Here is a 16,079-nt window from a genome sequence, read left to right as displayed (position 1 = left end):
TCACAATCCGTTTGTCCCTCCCAAAAAATTTATGACGTCATCTTAAAATTTTGGCCGATAAACTATCTAAAATATGCAAAATATTATGAATCTGTACTTGTGGTTTATCAGTGCGTTCATATTTCTTAGAATTACTTACAGGATGACTCAAGAAATTTAATGAATAAAGCAATTTATTTTATTGATCAAATCAAGGACGGCTCATCCCATTTTTCCGAAAAGCTGAGTATACAGACTGTTATTATTACACTGCACTTATTCAAACTGATATAAGTGTCCATATTAAAATGTTGATGACGTCATCACCAAATTTTATTATGGAAAAACTCATTTGAAACCACGCATAACATGCATATTGCCTGTACTTGAACAGTCCCCATTTATATGTACATTTTAACTTACAGGGATTATCATAAAAAAAGTAAAATTCGCAAAATTAAATTCCTGTCTGTACTTGAGGAACGAGAAAAGTTCTGTCCAAATAACTTTAGACCATTTTTATTTCCTCAGCATAATCTAAGGAAGTATTGAAATTGAGTCCATCGGCAGACTCCCTACTTTTATGTTTTCTCGACCTTTCATAACACCTAGAATACGAAGAAATAGGTCACCCGTTCCCGACTGTTTGTCTATAAGTCTGTCTGACGTCTGTCCGGATTTTTATTAGATAGATAATATCCGACACTACTGGACCTCATTATTGTCAAATTTTCTAGGTATACCTATTAGGAATATCATCTAAATGATAGAACGCTCACCAAAATTATTCCCACCACCAAGGGAATGACGTCATCTCCAAAATTTGCAATAATATATACTTTTTAATTTTAAGTATAAAATAAGACACTCTTGCACTTGTGGTGTATGAATCCGTGTTGAGTTTTGACCTGGACATTAGATTTTTGGAAAAGAAATCAAAATGATGGTAAATCATTATTCAAAATTTATTCGTTTATTCCCTCTCAAAAAATTGATGACGATGATGATTTCAAAGTTTTGTCAAATAGAGTGTAGTCTTGTGATTTATCATTTCATTAATAGTTTTTAAAATTGTTTATTAAACAGGGTCACTCAAAAAAATTAATGAATGAGTCAATTTATTTTATTGATTAAATCAGAAATTGTAAAATCGAATGTTTTGAAATCTTGCAGACATTTTAAAGTTATCGTAAGGATGATATATTTTTAATCAAAATATATCTGTTTATCCCTACCAAAAAATTGATGACGTTATCTAAAAATTGTGTTGAATAGATCCTATCGAAAATGTGCGAAACATATATGATGAGTCTATACTTGTAATTTATCATTCAATTAACATTTTTTTAGAATTGCTTATTCAAGGTGACTCAAAAAAAAATGAATGGGTCAGTTTATTTTATTAATTAAACCAGAAATGGGTCTCTCCATTTTCCCGAATATTTATGAATACAACACTGTTATTATTAGTATCTGCAGTATCCAAATTGATACACACGTCCTTGCAAAAATATTGATGACATTATCCAAAAATTTTGTCAAGGATACACTGATTTGAAACAACTTGTAGCATGCTTCTTTACATGTCTTATTTTAACTTTTAGGGGTTTTCATTAAAAAAATAAATAAATTTCGCAGAATCAAATTTTATAATTTTTTGAGAAAGCTGGATATGTTTTATTGTTCTTCAGGGGTGAGGGAAGTTCTATCGAAATAACCTTCAACCACTTTTTTTATGTTGTAATAAAAATTGCTTTACGAAATAAGTGGCAAATCCCTACCAAAAATACAGTGACAGTTTTTCTAAAACCAACTCGATGTACGATATTTTACAATCACTTAATTTTGTTAATACAACGTGTTTCAAAATGATTTTCATTTAGTCCTAGTCGTTGAAGCGATTTCAAAGCTAACTAGATGAAAATCATTTTGAAACACACTTTACTATTTTTTAAATCTAAGTTATACATGAGAGATAATCCAGATCCTGATCAAATAAAAGAACATTTTTTGAGATACCCGTGTAAACTTAAAAAATAAATAAAACAATATTACTGAAATATTATAAGGAATACCGGATGTCGGTATCCGTTTTAACAAATATATAATTTTTTTGTACAGTTAGGATATTATTTAGCGAAAAGAATTGATTGTTCGGTAATCCATGTCATGTACTGTTACAATTTCGAAGGAGTTGATTTAATTTAACCAAAATATAACAGACATAAATCATCATGTTAACGATCTCATGCTAGCATGCGATGTACTTGCTCTCTCATCCCCAAAAAAACTGATCACATGTTACTAGATAGAAATTCCTCTCGCCCTTGAAGTATAATAAAAGAAATGCAGTTTTTTATATAAAACAAAAATATAGACAATATCAGTTACAGTGTAAGAAACCAAAATTGGGATCGAACTCACGACCTTCTCATTATTAGCACATTCTTCTTATATCAATATAAAATCTTGCGATAAAATTTTGATTTTTTTTGCGAAAATCTGGATCCCTGAAGTAAAAACTCAAGGCGTATTCATTAACCACAAATACAGGAGTCTGTTATTTTATAAAACTAAAATATAATTTACCATGCAAAATTTTGGGATGACGTCATAAAATTGTTGGTGGGGATGAATAGATAAATTTTGGTAAGCTTTGTACCATCCATATAATGTTTCTAATATGTACACATAAAATTTGAGAACTATGGTTCCAGTGGTTTCCGATATTTTCTTAATAAAAATCGACACAGAGAACAGACAGACAGACAGAGAGCCAGACGGAAACGGGTTACCTACTGTGTTACATGTCCTAGTTACAAATATGTTGATAACAGTCAGCCATTTTGAAGATTGTACAATAAAATCGTCGACAAATGGACGATAGACAGACGAAAATGGAAGACCGACATTTTTATATTATACAAACTGGTAACCTAGCCGTCATTTTGAATTACATATATTTAAATTTTTTTATTTAAATTATAACTATTTTATAGCAGTTATATATATATGTACTTTTATTAATGGATTTGTTAAGAAAAATAAATTTTGTGATAACAGTTAATATTTATATGCCAAAGAAAGAGAGTGAAAGATTTTGAACGTTAGAACTACTTATTATATTGTTTAGATAGGAAAATTATTTCCATAATTTGTTAAATGAAAAGTCATTATGGAAAAAATTTTAGTTGTCGGAGCATTTCGCTCGTTCCTAAATTAAAAATCGTCATTTTTTATTACTCATGTCTACACGTCTTGTTTATATCAGTGCCATCATACAGACAAATGTTTACGTTGACGGTAATCCCCGAGGACCAGCGCTAAATAATAAACTTTTGTTTTTAAACTGCGAGATTGTGTGCAGGTTAGATAAAAGTTGTTCATTAAGCAGGGCATGATTAATTTGCCAACAACAAAGAGTCTTTTTTCGGACTGCTAAAATGTAAAAATTGTGCTAGCATTTTTAACAAACGAGATTGTAAACGTTGACGTATTTATATCTTTAGGCATCCATAGAAATATTACAAATATTCTGTTGTTTAGTTTTTGTTATATTGAATTTCACTGAATGCAATATAGGTTTTCTTTACTTGGAAGACAAAGAACGTCAATATTTTTACGCGAGACGCGTTCTGAACGAAACACAATGGGCTGAACGCTCGTGTCTGAAAACAGAACCCGTACCGTATCATTTTTTTTGTTTTCTCCAATACATTAAGTTCTTAGTGGTTTAATCAATATCTGAAACCTATACGTGTTCAAATCATTACCTAGTATAAAAATTTCTACAGTGTTTTTGTCGAGTTGTTATTACTATTATAAAAACAATATCCAGTTTAATGTATGAAATTAAACTTGCTGTTAGCAGAAATCAAGAAAACTTTCAAACCAAAGGCTTATTATCATTAGTATCCGATTTAATTTAATTATAAAGTAAAATTTGCAAGAATTGTTGCGTTGAAGGAATTCATGCAAATTTTATTTAAGATTAGCTTTAAAAACGATCGATAAGTCTCCATGGTGCCGCTTCGTTCCTCTAAAATTCCGTTTTTCGCATAAAATCTATTACCTTTGTAAAGGGCATCGATACATTTCTTTTGGTTCGGTATAAGAAGTTGAACCCATATAACATACCCAAGTAAGTGGCTCCCTTGCTTTGAAATGTTTATACAGACCGATGAATTATTGAAAATTTAAACCAAGAACGAACTCCTGCAAGATTATTTATTTATGTAGAGCCTTGGAATTTTACTAGGAAATGCCCCAGACAGTTTTCTTCCGCAATCTTTTTCAAGTTAGCCGAAAAAATGTTATAACTGAGTATCTCTACAACTCATTACGAGAAAGTTGTCGTCTGTTAAACGAAATTCGTGGTAGCTGGAAAATTAAATCCTCCATCATAGAAGACTGCAAGACGCCGGTTTAATCTGTCTCTCCTAAAAATTTGCTTTGTTACGGTATATGCCAGGGAATAAAATTTAATGCGTTTACCGACGCTGAAAAATAATTAATTGGTCTCAGTTCTCAACAGATGGATGGTCACCGATGTTTACCTTGGAAAAACGGCGAGGTGTAAATGTGTAAAATTTTTCATGTCTCGTATCCTAACGGCTTTCTATAAATAATTGACATGAACTCGATAGGGTACGGCACCTAACATCAATACAACCACATCCAAAAACCATTCATCGGATATTCCCAAGGTACATAGATTCACACTTTGTTTCAAAACCCCTCCTCGAAACAATTTGAATAATTAACATCTTATTCTTTGTTATTTTTCATAACCCCGTCTTCATTCTCATTCAGTGTTCTCGGTGTGAAAAGCGATTTAGTGATTTCGAATTCAGAAACTAGCCTCGGGTTGATATACGAAGTTTCTGGAAAAAACGTTTTATTTTTGTTAGGTTATTGCGATATCGATTGCAGCAAGCGCTATTCAAGTGAAATTTTGCTAAAGGTAAACACACAGGTTCATATTAAATTTAGGTGAAATTGTGCTGCATTGGAAAGTTTATAAGAGGGTCGATAACTACTTATAAATATGCATTTAGTACAAAGCGATATCTTTCATTGAAGTTGTTGCAGTCGACTAGTTAATTTCAGTATCATGATTTTGATGGATTTATAATTACGTTGATGATGCGCTGGATGAAGCTAATTCATACGTAAAATTTGACATTCAAAAATTAATTACGAACTGGACTGCACAAGTTGCTATCATTCTCTGACAGTGGTGCATCTCTATAATGCATTCACGATCTTTTCAGGTCGAGGCAAACCATGGAAATCTAGTAATTTGGTTGGCAATCAACAAAAGTTTCTTGAGAAAGATTTAAGGCGATTTGGTTCGTCATTTATTATTAATTGTATCAGAAACCTAAGCATTGTTGCCAACCTAAATATCATTAAGGAACATTATTATTAAGCTAATTAATTGGCCATTCAGAATGTGATAACTTTATTTAGTAGGAGTATTTAATATTTATATAAAATTTAGAAATATTTTTTTTGGCTGAAGAGCGAATGTAATAAATAATCATTAATGAAAAATATGCTGCTGTAAAATTGATGCTAGATGTATTTCAGTTGCAAAAAATTCTGAAGAATGCCTTGGAACACAATTTAAATTTTGAATAAAGCAAAATTTGGCGAATATTGTTGACTAATAAGAGTCGCACGAATAGGCAAATTATTTTGTCTTTAAAATTTTACTTACTTCTACTATTCCTTACTACTCGTACTTGGTTAAAAAAAGAAAAACATGATTTTTTTGATACCAAAATGTGCAAAACTAGCATGCAGGAAGAATACATAACAGATGTGATGGTAAAAAAAAAAATGTCAGTCAGTAGACAATGAAAAGAAAAATAACCATGGCGAACTAAGACCTACTAAGATCTATACTTTTCTTTCTACCGAGAGAGTAGTAAAAACACTATCAAAGGCAGCCATGGATTTTTGTTGTCTTTGATAGAATTTTCGTGTTGTCAGATTACCGTCAATTTGAAATTTTGAGACGAAAACTCAACGATTAAAGACAAACTTTCAGAAATTCATGGTTGTCTTTGATCGTGTTATTTTTGCTGTCCAGGGGGGATAGCACCATCTGGAAATCGGGAATTTGCAAAGGAAATAGTAGCTGTGGAACAGCAGAGCGCTGGTGCTCGAGTCCAACTTTTATGTACTTTTAAATGAAGTAAAACTTGCACCTTTCACTTGTCGATTTAAATTTTTCCTGTGCTGGTTCGTTAGGTGCTTTTCGCCTCTGGTGGTCCGGAGACTCCGCGATTCTTTCAAACTACTTCAAATTACATACTTAAAAAACAATACAAGAAATCCAGAAATTCTTTCAAATTACTTCAAAAACAAAACACAAAGGGTCTTCGAGATTTTTTCAAATTATTTCAAAAACAACACGCATGGAGTCCCCGAGATTCTAATAAATAGCTTTAAAAACAATATTCAGAACGATCCCCAGTTTCTTTCATATCTTAATTGAGAAACAAGACAAGGGATTCCCGAGATTCTATCAAATTGCTTCAAAAACAAAACATACTGAAATTATTGCAAACTACTTCAATAGCCTGACAAAAGGGGTCCCTGAGATTTTCTTAAACTACTTCGAAAACAGAACAAAAAGGGTCGCGAAATTCTTTAAAACTGCTTTAAAAACAAGACAATGGATCCTGAATTTTTTTCGAAGTACAAAAACAAAACATAAGAAGTCCATAGTTTTTTCTTAAATTACTTTAAAAATAACACAAGGGATCTCCGAGATTCTTTTAAATTACTTTAAAAACAAGACAAGGGATCCTAGAAATTTTTTCAAACTACTTCAAAAACAAAACACAAGGGGTCTCCTAGATTCTTTCAAATTATTTCAAAAACAAGACGCAAGGGGTCCGCTAGATTCTAATAAATTGCTTCAAAGACAATACACAGAACGATACCTGAGTTCTTTTAAATCACTCCAGAAACAAGACAAGGAATCCCCGAGATTCTTTCAAATTGCTTGAAAAACAAAATACACCGAAATTATTGTAGACTACTTCAAAAACCAGGCGAAAGGGGTCCCCGAGATTATTTCAATCTACATCACAAACAAAACACAAAGGGTCCCGAGATTCTTTTAAATTACTTCAGGGGTTCCTCGAAATTTTTTCAAATTACTTCAAAAACAAAATACAAGGGGCCCCGAGATTCTTTCAAATTATTTCAAAAATAAGACAAGGGATCCCGAGATTCTTTTTTAAACTGCTTCAAAAACAAAATACACCGAAATTATTGCAAACTATGTACTTCAAAAACCAGACAAAAGAGGTCCCCGAGATTCTTTTAAACTACTTCAAAAACAAAACACAAAGGGTCTTCGAGATTCTTTCAAACTGCTTTAAAAACAAAGACAATGGATCCTGAATTTTTTTCGAAGTACTTCAAAAACAAAACACAAGAAGTCCATAGTTTTTCTTAAATTACTTCAAAAACAACACAAAGGATTTCCAAGATTCTTTCAAATTACTTCAGGGGATCCTCGAAATTTTTTCAAATTACTTCAAAAACAAAATACAAGGGGCCCCGAGATTCTTTCAAATTACTTCAAAAACAAAACACAAAGGGTTTTCGAGATTGTTGCAAATTATTTCAAAAATAAGACGCAAGGGGTCCGCGAGATATTAATAAATTGCTTCAAAAACAATACACAGAACGATACCTGAGTTTTTTTCAAATCACTCCAGAAACAAGACAAGGAATCCTCGAGATTCTTTCAAATTGCTTGAAAAACAAAACACACCGAAATTATTGTAAACTACTTCAAAAACCAGACGAAAGGCGTCCCCGAGATTATTTTAATCTACATCACAAACAAGACACAAAAGCTCCCGAGATTCTTTGAAATTACTTCAGGGGTTCCTCGAAATTTTTTCAAATTACTTCAGAAACAAAATACAAGGGATCCCCGAGATTCTTTTAAACTGCTTCAAAAACAAAACACACCGAAATTATTGCAAACTACTTCAAAAACCAGACAAAAGAGGTCCCCGAGATTCTTTTAAACTACTTCAAAAACAAAACACAAAGGGTCTTCGAGATTCTTTCAAACTGCTTTAAAAACAAAGACAATGGATCCTGAATTTTTTTCGAAGTACTTCAAAAACAAAACACAAGAAGTCCATAGTTTTTCTTAAATTACTTCAAAAACAACACAAGGGATTTCCAAGATTCTTTCAAATTACTTCAGGGGATCCTCGAAATTTTTTCAAATTACTTCAAAAACAAAATACAAGGGGCCCCGAGATTCTTTCAAATTACTTCAAAAACAAGACAAGGGATCCCCGAGATTCTTTTAAACTGCTTTAAAATCAAAACACACCGAAATTATTGCAAACTACTTCAAAAACCAGACAAAAGAGGTCCCCGAGATTCTTTCAAATTACTTCAGGGGATCCTCGAAATTTTTTCAAATTACTTCAAAAACAAAATACAAGGGGCCCCGAGATTCTTTCAAATTACTTCAAAAACAAAACACAAAGGGTCTTCGAGATTCTTGCAAATTATTTCAAAAATAAGACGCAGGGTGTTCCCGAAATTCTGAAAAAGTTGCTTCAAAAATAATACACAGAACGATTCCCGACATTCTTTCAAATTATTTCAGAAACAAGACAAGGAATCCCCGAGATTCTTTCAAACTGCTTTAAAAACAAAACACCAAAATTATTGCAAACTACTTCAGAAATCAGGCGAAAGGGGTACCCGCGATTCTTTTAAAGTTACTTCAAAAACAAAACACAAGGGGTTCCAAGATTCTTTCAAATTATTTCAAAAACAAGACGCAGAGTGTCCTCGAGATTTTTTCAAATTACTTAAAAAACCCAACAAATGGGGTCCCCGAGGATCTTTTAAAGTACCATAAAAACAGAACACAAGGGATCCCGGGGTTTTTCAAATTGTTTTAAAAACAAGACAAGGAAGGATTTTTTCAAACTACTTCAAAAACAAAACACAAGGGGTCCACAGATTCCTTCAAATTACTTCAAAAACATGACAAGGGATACCTATTGCATCTTTCAAACTACTTCAAAAAGAAAACACAAAAAAATTGCTTAAAAAAACACACGAAATTATTGAAATCTTCCTCAAAAACAAAAGGGATATCTGAGATTCTTTTAGACTTACTTCAAAAACAAAACTCCAAGGGATTTTCGAAATTTTTGCAAATTACTTCAAAAACAAAACACAAGGGATTCCCCAGACTGTTTCAAATGATTTCAAAAACAAGACAAGGAACCCTCGAAATTTTTTTAAACTATTTCAAAAACAAGACGCAGAGGGTTCCCGAAATTCTGAAAAATTGCTTCAAAAATAATACACAGAACGATCCCCGAGATTCCTTCAAATTACTTCAAAAACAAGACAAGGGATTCTCGAAATTGTTGCAAACTATTTAAAAAACCATACAAAAGTAGTCCCCGAGATTCTACTACTTAAAAAAACCCGGGGAGATTCTTTCAAATGACTTCAAAAACAAAACAAGGGCTGCTCGAAACTTTTATAAACTATTTTTAAAACAAAACACAAGGAATTCCCGAGATTCTTTCAAATTACTTCAGAAACAAGATAAGGGATCCTCGAAATTCTTTCAAACTACTTCAAAAACCCAACAAAAGGGATCCCCGAGATTCTTTTAAATTGTTTTAAAAACAAGACAAGGAATTTTGGAATGTTTTCAAACTACTTCAAAAACATGACAAGAGATACCTATTGCATCTTTCAAACTATTTCAAAAAGAAAACACAAAGGCTCCCCGAGATTTTTTCAAATTACTTCAAAAACAAGACAAGGAATTTTTGGAATTTTTTCAAACTATGTACTTCAAAAACAAAACACAAGGGATTCACTAGACTTTTTCAAATTACTTCAAAAACAAGACGCAAGGGGTCCCTGAGAGTCTAATAAATTGCTTCAAAAGCAACACACAGAAAGATTTCCGTGATTCTTTCAAATTACTTTAAAAACAAGACAAAAAATCCTCGAGATCCTTACAAACTACTGCAAAAACAAAGCACTAGGGTTCCCCGAGAGTGATTCAAATTATTTCAAAAACAAGATGCAAGTGGTCTCAAAGAATCTAATAAATTGAATTTAAAACAACACACAGAAAGATTCCCGAGATTTTTTCAAATTACTTCAAAAACAAAACAACAGGGATTTCCCAAAATTCTTGAAAACTACTGCAAAAAACATGCAAAAGGGGTCTCCAAGATTCTATTAATTATTTAAAATACCAATGTCCACGATATTATTTCAAATTATTTCAAAAATAAGGCGCAAGGGATCCTCGAGATTCTAATAAATTGCATTAAAAACAGTACAGAGAAAGACCCCGAGATTCTTTCAAATTACTTCAGAGACAAGATAAGCGTCTCCGAGATTCTTTTAGTCTACTTCAAAAACAAAACACAAGTGGTCCCAGGATTCTTTCAAATCACTTTAAAAACAAGACATCGGATACCCGAGATTCTTTCAAACTATCTATTTAAAAAAAACACAGGGGGTCTCCGAGATGCTTTGAAATTACTTCAAAATCAAAAACCACAGGGGACTCCCATCGTTCTTTTAAATTACTTCAAAAACAACACAAGATGTCTCTGAGACTCTTTCAAATTACTTGAAAATCAAGACACAAAGGGCCTCCGAGATTCTTTCAAATTACTTCAAAGGTAAGACATCACGGGTAGGAGCGAGTGGAATCACCTGAAGAGCAGGAGTTTTCCAGGGGTGCTAGTATCCGTGATACACCAAAGCGTCGGTGTCCGAATCCAAACACAACACAACACAAAATAAAATTTCTTAAACAACTTAAAAGTAATTAAAATCTATGAATTGTTTTCAAATAACTTATTTGGCGGTTAAGTTTAGTAAAAAGTTTAAGATGAACAGAACTACAAGAACAGTATTGTTTCTTTTTTTGATAAATTAATTTATTTATCTACTTTCATTATGTAATGTGCCAGATTACAGGTTTTTCTTTGATATTGTAATGGTAGTTTTTACCGCACTAAGTGCGGTAAAGGAACAATTACCGCACTAGTGCGGCAAAGAGTGACTTTTAGAAAAGAAAGTTTCAAAACCATTTATTAACATAAATTACACAGTTTGAAGCATTTATAAAGTTAACACCAAACGCTGTTCCCATGTTGAAGCTGGGATTCTCCACCGTGACCTAATTTGTTGAACCCACGAAGAACCCGTTATTTTCGTAGCAATTATTTTCTTATTTTCGACAGATGTTTCAACATATCCTTCTGCCATGCTATCCGACTTCCAGCCTCTATGACCAAGCAACATGTTAATTATTCCCTGAAAATTTCCTCTCGTTATAGCAAATTCTACATAATTTTAGTTTTTGAATTCAGTAAGGTGATCTTGATAAATTCTTTTTCGGCTCTAACGTCTCGTGTCGTAAAATTTGTGATCTCCTCGTGTCGACAAGCACCAAACACTCCGACTATCAAAACAACCTGAAGCTATATAAATTTGAGATTGTTTTTTATCAATATGAGTTGCAATTTGCCTTCATAAATAAGAAATCCTTATCATTCATTTTCTTAAGAAATTGATTTATCTCTTCTTTGGAACAAATAAACGATTTTCTGGGTCGGGAACCTTCTGATTTCCGAGAAGAAAGCCACAACCTGATGATATTCAGAAATATCAACATTCTTCGTAATCAATACCAAGGTTCGCAACATGGAATATCGGCACCATAAGGAGGATGGTTTTAACTTCTCTGCTTGTTCAGCAAAATAGGAATGCATCACCTTGTTCAGAAACGTCACCAATTTTCTTAACTTCCATTCATTCATCAAAATATTTGTACGTATCTCGTACGTTCTTTAGATTTACCAGGAACTAACGTATCGATGGCAGATTGAGTAGCCACTTCAATATCGGAAGGCAAATTATCCTCTGAATCACTAAGGCTGGGTTTTTCCATCTCTAGTTAACTTAGGGTGGGTTTTTCCAAAATGTAGTTAACCTCTGGTTTCGTAACTTTTAGTTAACTTTAACTCTAAGTTAACTAGCAGTTAATTTTGAATGCGTTTTTCCAACAAATTTGTAAATTTGGTTAGAAAACTAACAGTTAACTATGATTTATATTTGGTATCTATGGCAACGTTTCACAAATCTGTTGTTTATTGTGATAAATGTCATTCAAATTCTTCTGGTGTGATTATTTTGTACAAAAATGAGTAACACAGAGAAAACAAAGCGGTGTTCTAACTTTACGAGAGAAGGGGAAAGGATTTTGGCCCAATTGGTTCATAAAAATAGAAATATAATTGAATGCAAAAAAAGTGGCCAGGTAACATGGGAGCAGAAGGCAAATACCTGGCGTACCATTGCAGATGAATTCAATTCCAGTGTTGGAGGGCAATTTAAAGGGGTCCAAATTTTAAAATGCAAATACGCCAATTTAAAAAAAAAGTTGCAAACGTTTATCTTTGTAAAAATTCTTTTCTATCCCATTTTTCAAAATAGTTTATACGTTCCCTTAAAACTCTTTGTTTTCGTACAGGCACCTCCTCATCGTCGCTATAAACGTTAATATCGACGAAATCCATCATTTTACTGATGACAGTTTTATAAAATCAAACGTCAAAATATGAAACTACTAGTTAACTGATACTTTGAGTTCTGGTTAAATGAAATTAGAAGTTAACTTTAAACCGTTAGTTAACGAAAATGGAAAAACACTGCAGGCCTAGTTAACTGTGAGTTAGGTTAAACCGTAAGTTAACTAGAGATGGAAAAACCCACCCTTACGGTTTAACCTAACTCACAGTTAACTAGGCCTGCAGTGTTTTTCCATTTCCGTTAACTAACGGTTTAAAGTTAACTTCTAATTTCATTTAACCAGAACTCAAAGTATCAGTTAACTAGTAGTTTCATATTTTGACGTTTGATTTTATAAAACTGTCATCAGTAAAATGATGGATTTCGTCGATATTAACGTTTATAGCGACGATGAGGAGGTGCCTGTACGAAAACAAAGAGTTTTAAGGGAACGTATAAACTATTTTGAAAAATGGGATAGAAAAGAATTTTTACAAAGATAAACGTTTGCAACTTTTTTTTTAAATTGGCGTATTTGCATTTTAAAATTTGGACTCCTTTAAATTGCCCTCCAACACTGGAATTGAATTCATCTGCAATGGTACGCCAGGTATTTGCCTTCTGCTCCCATGTTACCTGGCCACTTTTTTTGCATTCAATTATATTTCTATTTTTATGAACCAATTGGGCCAAAATCCTTTCCCCTTCTCTCGTAAAGTTAGAACACCGCTTTGTTTTCTCTGTGTTACTCATTTTTGTACAAAATAATCACACCAGAAGAATTTGAATGACATTTATCACAATAAACAACAGATTTGTGAAACGTTGCCATAGATACCAAATATAAATCATAGTTAACTGTTAGTTTTCTAACCAAATTTACAAATTTGTTGGAAAAACGCATTCAAAATTAACTGCTAGTTAACTTGGAGTTAAAGTTAACTAAAAGTTACGAAACCAGAGGTTAACTACATTTTGGAAAAACCCACCCTAATTTTTGCACATAAATTGCTTTCACTGAACGCTTGTGAAAAACGTGAACAAATCAGTAACTACGGTTACTAATTTAGCCGCCTTATTTTTTTCTCCATAAACACAATTTTAAAAATTACAAAAATATCTGTGTTAATTTTTATGAAAATTATTGAAAGTAGATAAAACGTTGTACAATATTTGTATCGTAATGTTTCTTTACGATCCTTGATGGATTATCCAACTCGCCTTCGGCTCGTTGGACAATTTTTCCATCGCGTATCGTAAAATTCCACATTACGATACACATATCGTAAATATCTATTGCAAGTCTGTATAGTGTATTAATGCAGTAATAAATTTACATTTATTAATAGTGTTGATTTCAAAAAGTTCTATTCAAAATCGTTAGTAAGTACAGTTTTATCTTATGATTATATGTACAATCGGCTCTAATACAGTTTATTCATTGCCTGTAATTTTAGGGTCAGTATTTAAACTAGTTGTTGACTATATTGTACCTACCTATCTGGCATTTAAAAAAAATGCAAAATTATTTGCATACTTGCACCACTTTTAAAAATATTGTATAATGAACTGCTAACATATACACTATTCGACAAACGCGAGAGAACTGCATTGTCGTATCCCGCTAGCTTTAAAACGCCATAATAACATGAAGCCAGACTTTAATGAAAATCACTATCTTAACTAATAATAATCAGAAAACAAAAATGTGTTGGTAAAAGTAAATCAAAAACAGTGGGCAAAGCTATGACTGTTGGTTAGCAGGTTCCTAAGTTGAAACCATTGTTGGTGTTTTCCTTTTTAAGACTACTGTATCCTTTGCATATACACACATAGATATATTTTCACAAATAAATAATTAGTAAAATTTTCAAGCAATATCCAATTATTCAAAAAGGTGCTTGCGATTTTCCGCTCTTTGTTCTAAAAAGTGTTCAACTAAATGGATCGAACGAAGGAAAAAAAACGAAATTCCGAAACTTTGCTTATTAGAAGTTTTATTGGACCACCTAAAGCAATGTGGTGAATCACTGAACTAGTTTGTATTCATTCGTCGAGCCGAATGATAATGAAAACTTATAGTTCATATTCACTCCACACATTGTTCTCATATTGTCAAGTCGTTATTTATGCAAATTATTATTATTCGAACAACTGTTGTATAGCGCAGCTATTTCAGTTACGACTTATAACTAAGTATTTCAGTGTGTACCATCTCTGCCTCCATAAAGGTTTTTGCGTACAAAAAGTCGTAAAGTTCATATACAGGTGTTGTATGTTAATGCTGACCGTTTTAGCTCCATGCAATCGTTTTTAGTTTACATTTTACTACAGGGCTGTTATTCATTTTTATGGTCAATGGCGTTTTATGTCTTTCGTTTATTTATCACAAATGGAATTTTATTAGGATTTGATAAAACGCTGAAGGTCTCTATGGCATTTGTGTTGCGATATACAAAGTTTGAGCTACAAATTACGTAAATTGTTTCCAACGAGATAAGTTTGTAATCCCTTGTAAACTAGCATGATTACAAAATTGTTATAAAGAGTAGAATTCTTTTACAAACTTCTCACAAATAAACGAGTAAATCGTGAGAATTAATTGTACACAATATATAGAATTTTCATGGCTAGTTTGACTAAAGTTTTACAAATCCTTAATTGAATTATAACAGTTTTTCTTACTAAAGTTTAGAATAGTTTTTGTATCAGGAGTTTAAAATTTATCCTTAATTGAATTTCATACAAACTTTAAATTGCTATAAACTTTAGAAATAAATTCAAAGCACAAATCCAGTCAAACTCTTCTAGTTACGTGTGGAAAGTCAAAAACGTCAATAAATGATGAACTCTTTTTAGTATTGCAGTAGGATGAATTTCTAATGTCACGTTTTTAAGATTTTAGTATAAATTAATATCAAATTTTATTAGACAGATAACATCCGAAACTACTGACGCGATTGTTGTCAAAATATCGTGTAGGTGGTAAAACGCTACGCAAACTTTCTGTAATAATTTCCACCAACAATGTGACGCCGTCACTTCAAAATTGTGCGTAGTAAATGTTATTGAAATTTTATAAAATAACATACTCCTACAGGTTCGACTAATACGTCTTGATTTTTACCCTGAGGCATCCAATTTAAAAAAAATCAAAATTTTAGAATAATATTTTACAACTTAACTTTGAAACTATAATTAATCACAATTTATCCGTTTCTCCCTCACATCCGGTGTGATTGTTGAAAATCTTGGAAGAGTGAACTTTTTAAATTTGGACTTTTATGCCTAACGGAAAAAAGAAACTGGAAGTAATTGTCAGTACGTTGACCGTTGTGTGGTCGTGAATAATTGTGTGAAACTACAATTAATCATTTCATGATTTACGCAGTTAATTACAGTGCAGCGTTATTTTGCATAGTAAATGTTGTATGTGGGATTTTAGGTGGGTTCAGGTTCACCACATATTGTGTCCAATT

This window comes from Zophobas morio, unplaced genomic scaffold (genome assembly GCF_036711695.1).
Source record: "Zophobas morio isolate AGI-343-1 ecotype UQ-CSIRO unplaced genomic scaffold, CSIRO_AGI_Zmor_V1 ptg000023l, whole genome shotgun sequence".
NCBI lineage: Eukaryota > Metazoa > Arthropoda > Insecta > Coleoptera > Tenebrionidae > Zophobas > Zophobas morio.
The sequence above is the reverse complement of the archived record's forward strand: the minus strand, read 5'-3'. Positions refer to the sequence as shown.